Consider the following 15,342-nt stretch of genomic DNA (forward strand, 5'->3'; position numbering starts at 1 on the left):
AAAAGTTTATAGCCTGATCATTCTGACAGACCCAAACAAGTGAATCAAAGAACTCATATAACATAAACAGGAGTTCATAGTAACTTCAGGATTAAGATCTATTTGTATATGATCATCAGTTGATATATTTAATTAATACTTCGAAACAGTATTTAACTAAGTATTAATAAACATATCTGGTCCAGCTCTATATATTCTCTAATATATAAAGCACCTCCACGAAAGTGTCTTACCACACTAGTGATCCAGATCTAGATCACATGTATTCATAATACTAGTGGACCGTACTTGCAGTAATTAATCTAGAGATTCCATAACTTTATTTTACTGCGAACTATTCAAGTTCATTTATCTCAAACACAATCCTCCCGTACCAATACGTGTTTGAGATCACATGTATGAACTTAGGAATTTTCCTGATATTTACATAATATTATCACAGAATAATATAGTCCATAAAATATATGCATAACAAATTCAATTTATTTATTTATTTCATAGAACAATGTCTACTACATATGCTTTCAGGGCACATTTCCAACACACCATTCCAAGCTCGCGGAACCAACTCTCCGTTTAATCTTTCCAATTTATACACCCCAGACCGGATGATAGACTCGATCTAGTAAGGTCCTTCCTAGTTAGGTCCGAGTACCCCAGCAGACGGGTCTCGTGTAGCTAGAAACACACGTCGTAGTACCAGGTCTCCCAATCCAAATTTTCTATCTCGAACCCTCTTATTGAAATACCTAGTATCTCATTGCTGGTATGCACCATTTTTCAATTGAACTTCTTCTCATTTTTCTTCAATGAGGTCTAGACTTTCTTCGAGTTGGGATTGGTTCGAGGCCTGATTATACGCATGGCTCCGTATTGTAGGGATTTCGACTTCAATAAGTAACATGGCCTTGCACCCATACGCTAGGGAGAAGGGAGTATGCCCCGTTGAAGTCCGAGTTGTGGTTCAATAAGCCCACAAAACCTGAGGTAACTCCTCAGGCCACCTTCCATGAGCCTCTTCTAACATTTTCTTTATGGAGCTTGTTATCCCAAAAATTTGAATAGAATGATGTGGCAATAAAATTGGCACATGGCATAAGTTAGTGGGGTGATCTGGCTTAGCAATGGCCCAATACATCAGTTAAGAAATTGGACAGATAGTCAAGTCAAATACACCCGACCGAAGAGAATATTTGGTCTAAGGGTTGCTTGGCTCAGACCCAGTTTGAAGACCCTAATAATTGATTTAAAGCCTAAGTCCAAGAAGATTGAAGGAGAGATTTGGATTTTGGTTCAAGGGATAAAAGCAACAGGTCCGATTGGACCTAAGCTTAAGGAGCCTCTTAACATTTTGGCTCGAGTGTGTCTGGGGTAAACCTCTCAAAGGTTTCCTAAGTAGTGGCTTGGACGTGTCTGAGGAGAATGACTAAGACTTAAGTTTTAGTCAAAGGGAAAGCCACATAATGGCCGATCGGATGTGTCATGGAAGAGGTATGCTTGGGCTTGAACAAGGTGAGGAGGAGGAAAGTAGGCTCGGACCACCTTGGTCCGAGGAGAAGAGTGCAAGGTCCGATCGGACCTTGGTTGAACAAGGAAGGCTCGGACCATTTTGGTCCGAGGAGAAGGGCATCATGTCCGATCGGACATGCCCATGGGAGGTGCCTTGGACCATTTTGGTCCGAGGAGATGGAATGGAGAAGATGGCTCGGACCACCTTGGTCCGAGGAGATGGCATGAAAAGATGGCTCGGACCACCTTGGTCCGAGGAGAAGAGTACAAGGTCCGATCGGACCTTGACTGAAGGAGATGGGCTCGGGCTTGACCGAGGTAAGATGCCAAAGAGGGTGGTTTGAACCACCTTAAGCCAAGAAGAAAACCATTGTGTCCGATCGGACACAATGAAGGAGTATACCTCGGACTTGCCCGAGGTAAGGAGCAAAGGAAGTGGCCTCGGACCACCTTGGTCCGAGGAGAGCCAAACTTACATGACCTTTGGTCTGAGGAGAGCCATGCACATACCACCTTTGACCCACGAAAAGCTTGAAGGAGTAATCAACATGCATGTGAGACTACGTCAAACTTCCCGAAACGGCTTCAGTGAGAATTGGTCTAAGCATCCGGGAATCTCTCACTCCTCACTCGAATTTAGGATCAGTTGTATTTCAAACATTTATTTTGTAATATAAATATAAGGTGAATAATAAAATATCCCTATCTAAAGGGGATCTTAGTTGAGAATCCCAGGTCTATAAATAGAGGGTTGGGAGGATCGTAAAAGGACTTTTTTGGGCAAATTGAGAGTTAATTTGTATTCTAGAGAGAGAAAGAGTGTTTTTCCTGAGAAAACCCTTTTTTGTATTCTGGAATATTTGCACTGAAGAAATTCAGTTGACACTGGTTCATCTGATCTTGAGTGTGAACACAGTAATAAAATCTCTAAGTGGATTAGGCTATTACCGATTATCGGGGCTGAACCACTATAAAATCTCGTGTTATTTACTTTCATTGATAAAAACTGTCTGTTGTCGTTTATAATTCTCTTGAAGGCTTGTCGTATTTGACATCCTTACGTCGTTGGCTAAAATCACAGTCAACAGAGCTTTTTAGGGTTTTGTTGACTGCTTCGACCTGGCCGTTTGACTGGGAATGGGTGACGGAGGAGAAGCTTTTTATTATCCCATTTTTTCGCAGAAATGGGTAAACAAGTCACTGTTGAACTGGTTACCATTGTCCGACACTATCTTTCTAGGCATTCCATATCGGTAGATGATATTTTTTACCACAAAGTCTAAAACTTTTTTCGAGGTAATAGTGGCCAGGGGTTTAGCCTCGGTCCATTTCGTGAAATAATCGACCGCTACCACAGCGTACCTTACTCCACCTTTGCCAGTTGGTAACGAGCATATAAGGTCGATTCCCCACACTACAAATGGCCATGGGGAGGTCAACATGGTAAGCTCGGTAGGTGGAGCTCATGGAATCAAGGCAAATTGATGGCATTTATCACATCGTTTGGCATACTCGAACGCGTCTGCCTTGACTGTGGTAGAAAAATAGTATTGCCTCAATGGAAATAGGTAAGAATATTACAACTCTAGGCAATATATTACAAATAAATATTGATTGATTAAATAAAGTTACAACTCTATAACTGAAAATTACAAATAAACAAAGAAAAGGAAGAAGAGAATAGTGAGAATACAACTCTAAGCAAAAGATTTCAAGTAAAATAAGGGTGTTTGAAACAAAAGAAAGGAAGATTACAACTCTAAACAAAAGTTACAAGTAAATAGAACAAGAGAATACGAAGAAAGCATTAGAATAAAATGTAAGAACAGAAACAAAAGTAAACTCTCACTTACACAACCTAAGTGAAGAGGGTTGGGGATCACCAACTTGAACAAGGTTTAAAACCTTTTGTCCAAAAGCTTATTTCCCCTAACTCAAGCACTAAGGGATCTCTCTCAAATATTGGAAATGCTTTATGGAATTATCAAGCCTCAAGGTGTTTCTAGCCAAGTGCTCTAATGGATAGAAATATTATGTCTTTCAAGTGAGTTATAGGCTCCTATTTATAGAGTTTAGAGACACCCTTTGAATTTCAATTTCCACCAACCCCCATGGCTGTTACCAATGTTTAATTGGATTAATATGAAATTAAAAATGAGATTTGGAAGTTATTTGGGTTTTTTGAGCCATTCAACAAATATTGAAAAAACTGAAAAAATGGTCAGTTTTGGCCTGTGGCCGCGGCCAGAGACATTAGTGGCCGTGGCCACTACTCTCTGTCCCACAGGCCGCGACCACCAACATTCAATGGCCGCGGCCAATGACCATTTTCAGCACTTAAAAATGTGCTATTTTTCCAAATTGTTCCAAACCTTCCCAAATGATTTTGTAACCCCCAAAACACATTATTGGGGCTACAATCATATCTCTAATAGCCATTTTACATGTGGCTTTATGAAATTCATCTCAATATTGTGTAACACCAAATTTACACAATAAAGGGTAATTTTTGGAAGTTACAAATTTGTAACACCAAATATGTTACATTATTTGGAAATATCTCATATATCTAAATATTGTAACTCTCTATTATATGTTACAATATGTGACACTCTTTGTCAAATTTATTTAATCTAAAACATTATATTATAAAATATTATAACAGACTGTGGGCCAGAAATATCCTTGTCTTATCACCATTTTGGATAGACTATGCCCCCCAGTGTGATCTCCACAAAATCCTTCATGAATTTCTTCCAAAATTTTCTTCGCCTCGTGTGGAGTTACACATCGGAGTAATGGCATAGAATACCCTCTTCGATACAACCTTCCTTCCACAATAGTGTACCTCAGGATCTGATACATCAGCTTTCGAGCCTCGTTCCGTTCTGCTGGGAGACTTCCAGTTTCAAGGTAATCGATTATTGGGGTCATCCAGGTAGGTTATGAGTCGATCATGCCTACGTCCTCTTCGTCAGGCGCACTGATACTCGAGGCCGATAGAAACTCTACCGGGACCACGTTCAATGTATCGGCCTCGCTGGTTGTAGTGAGCCTGGCCAACGCGTCTGCATTTGAATTTTGTTCTCGGGGGACTTGCTCTATAGTGTAGAATTCCAACTGTTTGAGAGCATTGTTTGCTTTATCTAGGTATGCGACCATTCTTATGCCCCGAGCCTGATATTCCCCTAAAACTTGGTTGACCACCAGCTGTGTAACGACCCAAAATTACTAATAAGGCTTAAGGGCCTTGATTAGTGTGCCGGGAGGGCATAATTGGAAGTTATAAGAATTACTGGAAAAAATGCATGATTATGTGATATGCATGATCCTATGATTATATGGATATGTGGAATGCATGTTTATGAGTGTTAGATAGGCATGCGGGCCCTGTTTAGCTTGTAAGGGCATAGTTGTAATTTTGGCCCGTTAGGGCGTGGATGTAGTTATTTGAGATAAACTGTTGAGACCACATTATTATGTGAATATATATATTTGCAGCATTCAGCACGAGGCGATCGTAGGGAGCAAGTTAGCGGGAAAGTCACAATGGCACCCAGTACCTGACTCAGGGCGAGTCAAGGGGTATTTTGGGTAATAGACATTTATCTGGGTTATTAAGTTATGAAAATAAATAATTTGAGATATATTTGAGGTTAGGAAGCCTAGGAGGGAATACTGGGTAAAATTATCATTTTTCCCTCGAGGACGTTTTTGGTACCCCGAGCCGTGGGATTAACTTAAGAGGCTTAAGTTGGATAAGACAAAGGTAAGAAATATTTAGAAGCCTGCCTGAAATCGACTCTCTCTCTCTCTCTTTCCTCTCAAGGAGTCTCTCAAGCTAGCCATTGGAACCAAGGGATTTTTGGGCTGGGTTCATAAGAATTGGAGCTATAGAATTAGAGATTAGCTCAGTATTTGCTGGTGGATTCAAGCAGAGTTTGAGGTAAGATTTGGATTAAGATTTTAATATTTAAGTTCTAAGTTTTAAGGGTTTTCGGGTCTTTTATGGTGAGGATTTAATTGAAGCTTTGGGTGATTTGAGCTAAATTCTTGTTAGGTTTTATTGCTAGGAACTTGGGGATTAGCTCGACAACTACTATGTGGATTTGCTCTTCAAAAAAGGTAAGCTTTTAATTATGGTTTAGCCCTTGGATTCTCTAAATTGTTGGATGTTTTAGGAGGTTTATGAGCTTTTGGGTTTCAAGGATTGAAGTGTGATTTTGATGGGTCTTTAGGCTAGGTTTCCTATGGGTTTTGCTGCTGGAAGCATATTGAACTACTATGATAATTAGAATATGTTATTGGGATGATTTTGGGTTAGTTTGGTTGAGATTTGTTGGATGAAAATGGAGTTTTTCTGGGTTCGAAGGGGTCGGACCGCGGCTCAGTTCTTCGTGTGCCGCGGCCCTCTAGAACAAAGGTGTGCCAAGAAGGAGGGTGGGCTGTGGCATGGGAAGCTTAGGGTCGCGGCCCGTGCGTGTTGTCTAGGGAGGTTGGGCCTCTGGTAGGGGGCGGGCCGCAGCTCTTAAGGGCATTTTGGCCTTAAGGAGGCTTAAGGTGCGGGGAGTTAACCTAGGATGCTCGGGATCGATTCCACTACCGTGCTTGGTGAAATTTGATGTCCCGAAGGCTAGAACTTGGTTCGGAAACCCTTATTCATTTATGATTAATGGAATTCTTTATCATGGTTGTGACTAGGTGTACGCTAGGGCTCGGGGCAGGATCGTGCTCAGGGGTCATCTTTCTTAGTCGAAGCACTCAGAATTAAAGGTAAGAAAACTGCACCTGGTTATGTGGTTATGTTGGGACTAGAGTTCCCTATATCTGTATGTGTTGTCATAAGATGGTATTATGCCATGGGGCATGTGATAAACGGCCTAAGAGTGTCGAAATCTATACTAGCGCACAGGAAACGGCTCGGCCACTGGTAGCCGAGGACAGCTTAATAATCAATGAGCTCGGTTTAAGCGGACCGGAGTCAATGGGTTGAACACTGGGCTTGGCCTAAGTGAGCCAAAGACAGTGGGTTAAACAGAGGGTGCGGCCTAAGGGCGTCGACCCTAGTTATTGCATAACATGTGTACTGTTGTTAATCTGATGTATGTGATATGCTGAATATCTGGATATTAGATCATTGGTTATTGGTTGTTGTCCTTGTTTAAGTAAATATTATGGATTGCTGGATAATTGAATAATGTCTTGTAAATCATTTGGATATGCTCTGCGAACTATTTTGTTATCAGTATTGATTGTGCTATGATATTATAGTTTTCTTGCTGGGCATCGACTCACGGGTGCTACGTGGTACAGGTAAAGGCAAGGGTAATATGAATTGACCATGGGTTGGAGACCTCTGAGGGCGAGGTGTACATTGTCAGGTGCTCGGCTGCCACGGTCGAGGGTTTCTACAAAGACAAAAACCCAAAATGTGTATTTTGCCATTAGAGTGGCTTTGATTATTTATAACATTTGGAAATTCTGTAATTATGTCATTTAAACCCTGATTTGGGATCCCATGTATCAAACATTTATTTTAATGAAAATTATTCGTTTATGACCAAAATCTTTTAAACCTAACCTGTTTATGTCTTTAGATTCACATTTTTATTTAAATGACTTGGTTAGCAAGTCTCGCACTATTTTAAACACACGGTGTAACGGTCTTGGTTATCCAGGGCATTACAAGCTGCGAGTCGCTATAGTAGTGTATAACCTTTGCTTTGAGTTCTTTGGCTATTCGAAGTCCTGCTAGTAACGATTCGTACTCAGCCTCATTATTTGATGCTTCGAGGTTGAACCTTAAAGCGGAGTGGAATCAATTTCTTGCTGGGGTAATCAGTATAATGCCTGCCCCCGATCCGTTTTCCTTGGAGGATCCATCGACATAAAGTTTCCACAGCTCGTGGCCTGGGGTTACAACTTCATCATTCAAAATCCCAGTACACTCGAAAATGAAATCCGCTAGGGCTTGTCCCTTGATGGTCGTTCTCGGGTGGTATGTGATCTCAAATTGTCCGAGTTTGACAACCCACTTTAACACTCTTTCGGATGCCTCTGGTTTGGACAAAACTTGTCATAGTGGCTGGTCAGTTAACACATGAATGGGGTGTGCTTGGAAATAAGTTCGAAGCTTTCGAGATGAATGTATCAGGCTAAGAGCCAGTTTTTCCATCAACAGGTACCTCGATTCTGCCCCCAATAACCTTTTGCTGACATAGTATATAGGCTTTTGTACTTTTCTCTCTTCTCGGACAAGCACCGCACTAATGGCGTGTTCGGTTGTCGCGAGGTATAAATACAAAACCTCTCCCATGACAGGTTTCGACAAGATTGGTGGCTTGGCGAGGTGCTTCTTTAGGTTTTGAAATGCGAGCTCGCATTCCTCTGACCACTCAAATTTTTTGCCCCTCTCAAAAGGTTGAAAAAAGGAAGACAACGGTCTGTAGATTTTGATATAAAACTACTCAATGCCGTCATCCGTCCAATTAAGCTTTGGACATCCTTGTGCTTCCGAGGTGAGGGAATTTCTATCAATGCCTTAATCTTGCCTGGATTAACTTCTATTCCTCGTGCATTTACTATAAATCCCAGGAACTTTCTCGAAGACACTCTGAACGAGCACTTTTGTGGGTTAAGTTTCATGTTGTACTTTCGAAGTACAGTAAAGCACTTTGTGAGATCATCGACATGGTTATCGTTATGTTTCAATTTAACTAACATATTGTCAACATAAACTTCCATGTTATTTCCTTTCTACTCGGCAAACATCCTGTTCATGAGCCTTTGGTATGTGGCTTCAGCATTTTTGAGGCCGAAAGGCATGACATTGTAACAGTATAATCCTTTGTCAGTCACAAAGCTCATGTGTTCCAGATCTGGTGTTAGGCTAAGTTTATCCTACTTTTTAAGTGTCTTGATCATTGTCTTTTTAATGGTTTGTGTGTTTTTGGAGCGGATTTATGCTTGTTTTGCTTGATTTCAGGTTTAAGCATATGTTTTGGGCATTTGGAGTGGATTGTGGAGAAAATATGCTAAACTAAAAGGTTATTCAAGTTTTGCTGAAATTGTATTAGGGTCGCAGCGCTAATGTCTTTTACAGCCGCGGCAAGGAACGATCACAGATTGGGAGCCGATGTCCTAGACTGAATTAGGGCTGCAGCGCAGCTTTTAGCGCCGTGGTGCTAGGGTGTATTTGAGCCGCAGCAAGCCCATTTTCCAGAAAGCCGAGACGTCTCAATTTTAGAGTGGCGCTGTGACGCTAATGTCCATACGTGTCAGAATTTTAAGGGCAATTTCATCATTTTGGGAGAAAAATAGAATTGGGTCTTCATTTTAATGAGAGGGAGTTGCGATTTTGGAGATTCAGATGGCTTGAACCCTAGAAAAAGAAAAAGAAAAAAAGAGATGGAAGCAAGCGTTGGCGGATCGTGACAATCCCAACTAGTTTCTTCTCTTCTCTCTTTATTTTTCTATTTTGATTATGTTTGTTTGTGAATCAGTTAAGAACATGTTAATGGAGATTATGAACTAAACTCCAATTTAGGGTTTATAATGGAGATTGTCTGAAGCTTTCTATGGATTAATGCAATTTCGATATTTTTCTTTCTTCTATTGATATGTGATTTATTCATATTTGTGCTCAATACATGTTTTAGATTGGCCACCTTTTACATGATCTATGATTCTAATATGAAATCTGAAAAGTGAATATTAGGAATGCTCTAGTTGAATAAACATAAGTTTTGATGCAAAACGAAAGCATTTGTGTTGCTTGTGTGGCTTTAGATTATTGCTTAATGCTGATTGCTTGTGTAATTTATCTCAAAAATGCAGTATTTTACCTTGCAATTTAGTACATTTATGTCTTAATAGGAATATTGGTAATTTTATAATCTGCCATCACATTAGAAGAAGAAGGAAAATTATTTTGCATTATTGAAATAGGAAGTGAAAGCAATTGAAATTAATTTCCCTATATTTCATTTCTTAATTGAATCTTGTTTATTGTTTTGTTATTTATTTATTGCTTAGATTATTTAATTTAACAATCCATTTTTCGATAGCCAAATAGAAACAAAAATTCAATTAATTGGTACTTAGCTACAGTCCTTGTGGGAATGATCTCACTCACGTGAGTTATTACTTGGGAAACGATACGTATACTTGCGTATTGGATTTTTCACAACAACTTTTTGGCGCCGTTGCCGGGGATTGCGTTAGCTAATATTGAAATAATTGAATTTTATTATAATTTGGTATTTCTTTTCAATTTCACAAATTTCGTCATTGTCTAAATTTTCTCATCTCAGGTATAGGTAGTTTATTCGATGTCTTGGACCTGCTACAAGAGTGCATGTTGATCCTGAAATAGAGAAGACCTGTAGACTGAACAGAAAGAACAAGAGATTGGAAAGAAGAGCTGAAAGTGAAAGAAGAGTTGAAGTAGAAATGGCAGATCCGATAAATGGTAATAATGGGGGTGTTGTTGAAGACCAAGCTAATGGCCAGAATAAACCAGCCAGAAGCTTGAGGGATTATGTATTGCCCACTATTACAGGGGTTCAGTCTTGCATCAGACCACTCGCTGTAGATGCCAACAATTTTGAGATAAAACCTGCTATTCTGCAAATGGTTCAATCCACTGTCCAGTTTGGGGGACTACCAACTGAAGACCCAAACATGCATCTTGCTAACTTTGCTGAGCTCTGTCAGACATTCAAGATGAATGGAGTTAGTGATGATGCAATCAGACTCAGATTATTTCCATTTTCTTTGAGGGAGTGAGCCGAGAGTTGGTTGATAACTTTGCCACCTAACTCAATCAATACATGGAATGATCTTGCACTGAAGTTTCTCTCCAAGTTCTTTCCTTCAGCCAAGGCAGCTAAGCTAAGGGGGGAGATCAACAATTTCTACCAGATGGATAATGAATCTTTATATGAGGCATGGGAGAGATTTAAAGACCTGATAAGGAAGTGCCCGCATCATGGGATAGAGAGATGGATGTTAGTCCATAACTTTTATAATGGGTTGTGTGGTACCACTCGCACACTCATTGATGCAGTAGCTGGTGGGGCATTTATGAGGAAGAGCGCCAATGAGGCGTATGATTTGTTAAAATAAATGGCCATTAAAAATCAACAGTGGCCAAGTGAGAGAGGTAACTCGAACAAAGTGGTTGGTTTGCATGAGATTGATGCAATATCTAAGTTAACTACTCAGGTTGTGGCTTTGACTAAATAGTTGCAAGGCAGTACAATGGCAGCCCCAGTGATGCAAGCTCAGACTATGTATGAATTATGTGGGGGTCCTCATGCTTATGAAAAATTTCAGTACGCTAATGTCAATAATATGCCATTGGAACAAGCTCCAGCCATTGGGAATTTTCCTCATCAAAATAATAACAACCCTTATTCAAATTTCTATAACCAAGGTTGGAGGAATCACCCCAATTTTTATTGGAAGAATGATCAATAAGACCAATCTTCGGTTCAGCCGTCATAGCAACCATTTTAGCAGCCACCTCCTGGGTTTTACCAACCGCCCATGCAACAACAGCAAAATCCTACTATACAGGCTGATACTCAGACTGATGTTCTTAATTAATTCATGACTGAAACACGGTCTTCTATTAGAAATTTGGAGAACCAGATTGGGTAATTGGCTACTCTTATGGCCAACCGTGCTCAAGGTAACCTGCCTAGCACCACTGAAGTCAATCTAAAAGAACAGTGCCAGGCTATTACATTGAGAAGTGGGAAGAAATATGAAGGGCCAAGTCTGGAGCAGTCAGATGAAGACAAGGTTCAGGATCAACAGGCACAGGGCACAGTGGAAAAGAAGCAAGGTGAAAACAAGGTTACTGAAGACCTCCCAACCAAAGAAGCTACACCACAAGTGAGCATAGATCACCACATCAATATTCCCTACCCACAAAGGCTCCGCAAGAACAACCTTGATAAGCAGTTCTCAAAGTTCCTTGAAATATTCAAGAAACTGCATATCAACATCCCATTTGCGGAGGCCTTGGAGAAAATTCCAAGGTATGTTAAATATATGAAGGATATTTTGGTCAAAAAAGGAAGTTGGAGTAATATAAGACAGTGGCAGTTACTGAGGAGTGCAGTGCAATCTTGCAGAAACTACCTCCCAAGCTTAAAGATCTGGGTAGTTTCAATATTCCATGTTCTATAGGGGGCTCAGTCGAAACAAAAGCTTTATGTGATTTAGGGGCAAGTGTGAATCTAATGCCTCTATCTATTTTTTTTTAAGGCTAAAATTGGGAGAAGCTTGCCTTACAACGGTTTCCTTACAAATGGCGGATCGCTCCATAAAGCATCCACGTGGAGTGATAGAGGAAGTCTTGGTGAAGGTTGGTAAATTTATTTTCCCCACTGATTTCATAATTCTTAACATGGAAGAAGATGCAAACATTCCCATTATTTTGGGAAGACCATTCTTAGCCACAGGATGAGCTTTAATCGATGTACAAAAGGGGGAGTTAAGGTTGCGAGTCCAAAATGAGGAAATAAGTTTTAATGTCTTTGCAGCAACTGAAATTCCTACCTGTTGTAGAATTGATGTGGTGAATGATTGTCAAGAATCAATTGGTAAAAAGAAGAAGAAGACCAAAGAACAATTTCGAACAGTTCGACGTTGTAACGCCTTAGATAGCCAAGACCACTACACTATGTATTTATAAGGGTGCAGGACTTGCTAATCAAGTCATTTAGTTAGAAATGTGTCACAGAAACCATTAATGTGCTAGGGTTAAAAGGTTTCGGTCTCAAAAGGGTACATTTCATAAAACTAAACATTCTTACACATGGGATCTCAAAGAAATAGCATTTAAAATTAAATTTACAAAACTAACAGTGTGCAGACAACCGCTAGCCTTTCTAAAGGCAAAACAAATGTTAATGGTTCTCCTGTCGCTGTCTCCTCTCAACCGTGGTGGCTGAGCAGCTGTTCATGTACATTCTGCTCCCAGAGCTCTCTAAGTCAGGGTTGATCAAGCTTACTGTAATGACCCAACTACTCTAGACTTTTGGACCATTAATGAAACTATACATACAAATCCTTACTAAAACTTACATTGCGAAAATACCATAATTTTATTAGGTAACTTGTAAAAATAAGAGTTACTTACAAAATATCAAGAAGGATATGGGATCCCATTGTCTTAAAAACAAAACATAATATAAAATAAAAGAGTTACATAGAAAGTGCAGAAAAATTACACATAAACCCATAAATAAAAGGCTACATCCTCGAAATCGAACTCTCGACTCCTTGAATCCATTCACCATCGATACACAATCTCCAAGCATCCACGAACCTTAACGCCAATAATAGCTATTTTCCTGCACATTTAAACAAAAAGGAATGAGCCTAATGCTCAGCAAGGAAAATCTAACGCATACTTCATATACATAAGTTTCATAATAAACATAAAGACATAACATAACACTTATTACATACACATACTATAATGGCCATTATTACTTGGGGTCCCATAGACTAAACAAGTCATATGCCCATGAGATTAGTGGGGTCCTACTAGCTAAGTAGGTCATATGCCCATAATCTATTTGGGGTCTTGTTAGTCATATGGGTCATATGCCCAAGCCTACAAACATACATATCATAACACTTATCATAACATAAGAAACATAAGATAACATAAGCATATAACATATAGATTATATCCTATTTTCCTTACCAAAGTTACCAGGATAAGAGGACAGCGTTGGGACTTTTGGAACACTCCTAAAACCATATATAGCAGGGTGAGTAGATTGAAGAAAAAGTAATGAAAAGAATGGAAGGAATGGAATGACTAAACCTTTGAGAAACATACTTACCAAAAACTTATGTGCAAGTTCTTAGATTTCCTAACCAAAATAAGAATATGGTTAGAAGAGTGAGTAGAAAACTATGAGAAATAAAGTAACATAAAACCAATGAACTAGAGTGTGGAAATACCTTGAAGACTTGTAGACCAATCTAAACCTCGAACCGAAATACTATAGAACCTTACTTCCCAAAGTGTTTGATAAGCTTATGATGATCAAGCTTATGATTTCCCCAAACCAGGTGTTTACACTCTCACACTCACTTAGCACTTGCAGCCTCTGAACTTAGAGCAAAAGATGAATAATGGCTGGGTACTAGGTCCTATTTATAGAGTTTAGGAATGAAAGGATCTAAATTTTACTTGAATAAAAATAATAGCTTTTTAGGTGAAAATAATTTGAATAATCGTTCAGCAGAGGCTGAAGACTCGTTCAAAAAGGTGCTGGACTTATCAAGAGGTTGAATGGCTGAAAGGAAAAAGAATTCAAAAACTTTTGAAATATACTGAAGGAGGCGATATATCTCCCCCTGTAGGCGATATATCGCCTGGGCCAGTATGCCCGAGGCTGTCGTGCATCGTCTCGTGTTTTCCGTATCTACGTGCTGCGATATATCGCCCCCTATAGCTGCGATATATCGGCACACGCTGATTAATTAAACACGAAATTACACATTTTTAGCTAAGTTTGAATGGAGTAAACAGCCTTGACTAAGCCCTCAACGTATTCAAAGCTGCTGACTGACCTTATAGCATTCAAACTTTACCCCTTATTAAATTTAATCCTCAAAATAATTAATCCTTAATCACCCATTCATAACATGTGCTTAAAATCCTATTGGTCCTTTTCTAAACCTTATAGTATAATAAATATTATTCTTAATATCATTCATATAATCAAACCTTAGGTTAACATTAATATTCTTAAACTATAGGTTAAACTTAGAAAATCTATAAGTACTACTATGAGTGTCCAAATAATTCCCGGTCTGAACCAAAAATCCACAGTTACAAAGATAATGTTATAAATACTATAATACTACTATCTAACTAGCTAAGTAAAGTTCTTGGACTCTACACTTACCCTTGCCTTTACCTACACCACGAAGCACCCATGAGCCAAGGCCCAGCAAGAAAACATAACAGCATGCAACGAACAATGAAAACAGTTGAATAACTTCTTAAGCATTGTCATATACTTAACATATCACATTAATCACATAGCATGTAGATACAATCAAAGATTCAGCCAATCAACACTCAGCTATACAGTACGACTAATTCACCAACCAATAACAATAATCAAATCACATATTATACAGGGTCGACACCTTAGGTCGCACCCTCGATTTACCCCACTGACTCCGGCCCGCTTAAATCGAGCTCAGTGCATAATAAGCTGTCCTCAGCTACCAGTGGTCGAGCCGCGCCCAGTGCGTTAATGTAAACCTCAGCACTCTTAGGCCATTTGTTTACTATTTTCATGGCATAATACCATCCTCTATAGAGCATACAGATTAGGGAACCCTTAGTCCCATAATAAATCCACAATTGGGTGCAGTTTTCTTACCTTTAATTTACAATCGCTTTGGTTACGAGAAATGCCCCTTGAGCATAATCCGTCTCTCGAGCCCTAGCTTTTACCTAGTCACAACCAAGATAAGGGATTCCATAAATATTTAAATAAAGGTTTCTGGATAAATTTCTAGCTCCTGGGACATTGAATTCCACCAAGCACGGTGGTGGAATCGATCCTGAGCATTCTAAGTTAGGTTCCCACACTTAAAAACTCCAAACAACCAAAAATGCTCTTAAGGGTCACAGTGCGCCACGGCCCGCCCCCTAAAACAGAGGCTAGGCCTCTCTGACCACAGACACGCACCGCGCCCCTGCCCTGTGACGCTGCGGTGCTTCGCCACTGCAGAGCCTCCTTGGCTCTTCTTTGCTTCGTAGGGCCACGACACTCTAGAACAGAG

At 39.7% G+C, this 15,342-nt stretch overlaps 1 non-coding gene across 1 annotated transcript; it reads right to left on the bottom strand.

The window, feature by feature from the left end:
• Positions 1-10,398: 10,398 nt before the first annotated feature.
• Positions 10,399-10,505, bottom strand: LOC133780988 (small nucleolar RNA R71). The gene has a single exon (XR_009869789.1). It is a non-coding gene; the product is annotated as a small nucleolar RNA R71 (small nucleolar RNA).
• Between the last annotated feature and the right edge of the window lie 4,837 nt (positions 10,506-15,342).

Source organism: Humulus lupulus, chromosome 5, assembly GCF_963169125.1.
Source record: "Humulus lupulus chromosome 5, drHumLupu1.1, whole genome shotgun sequence".
Taxonomy (NCBI): Eukaryota; Viridiplantae; Streptophyta; class Magnoliopsida; order Rosales; family Cannabaceae; genus Humulus; species Humulus lupulus.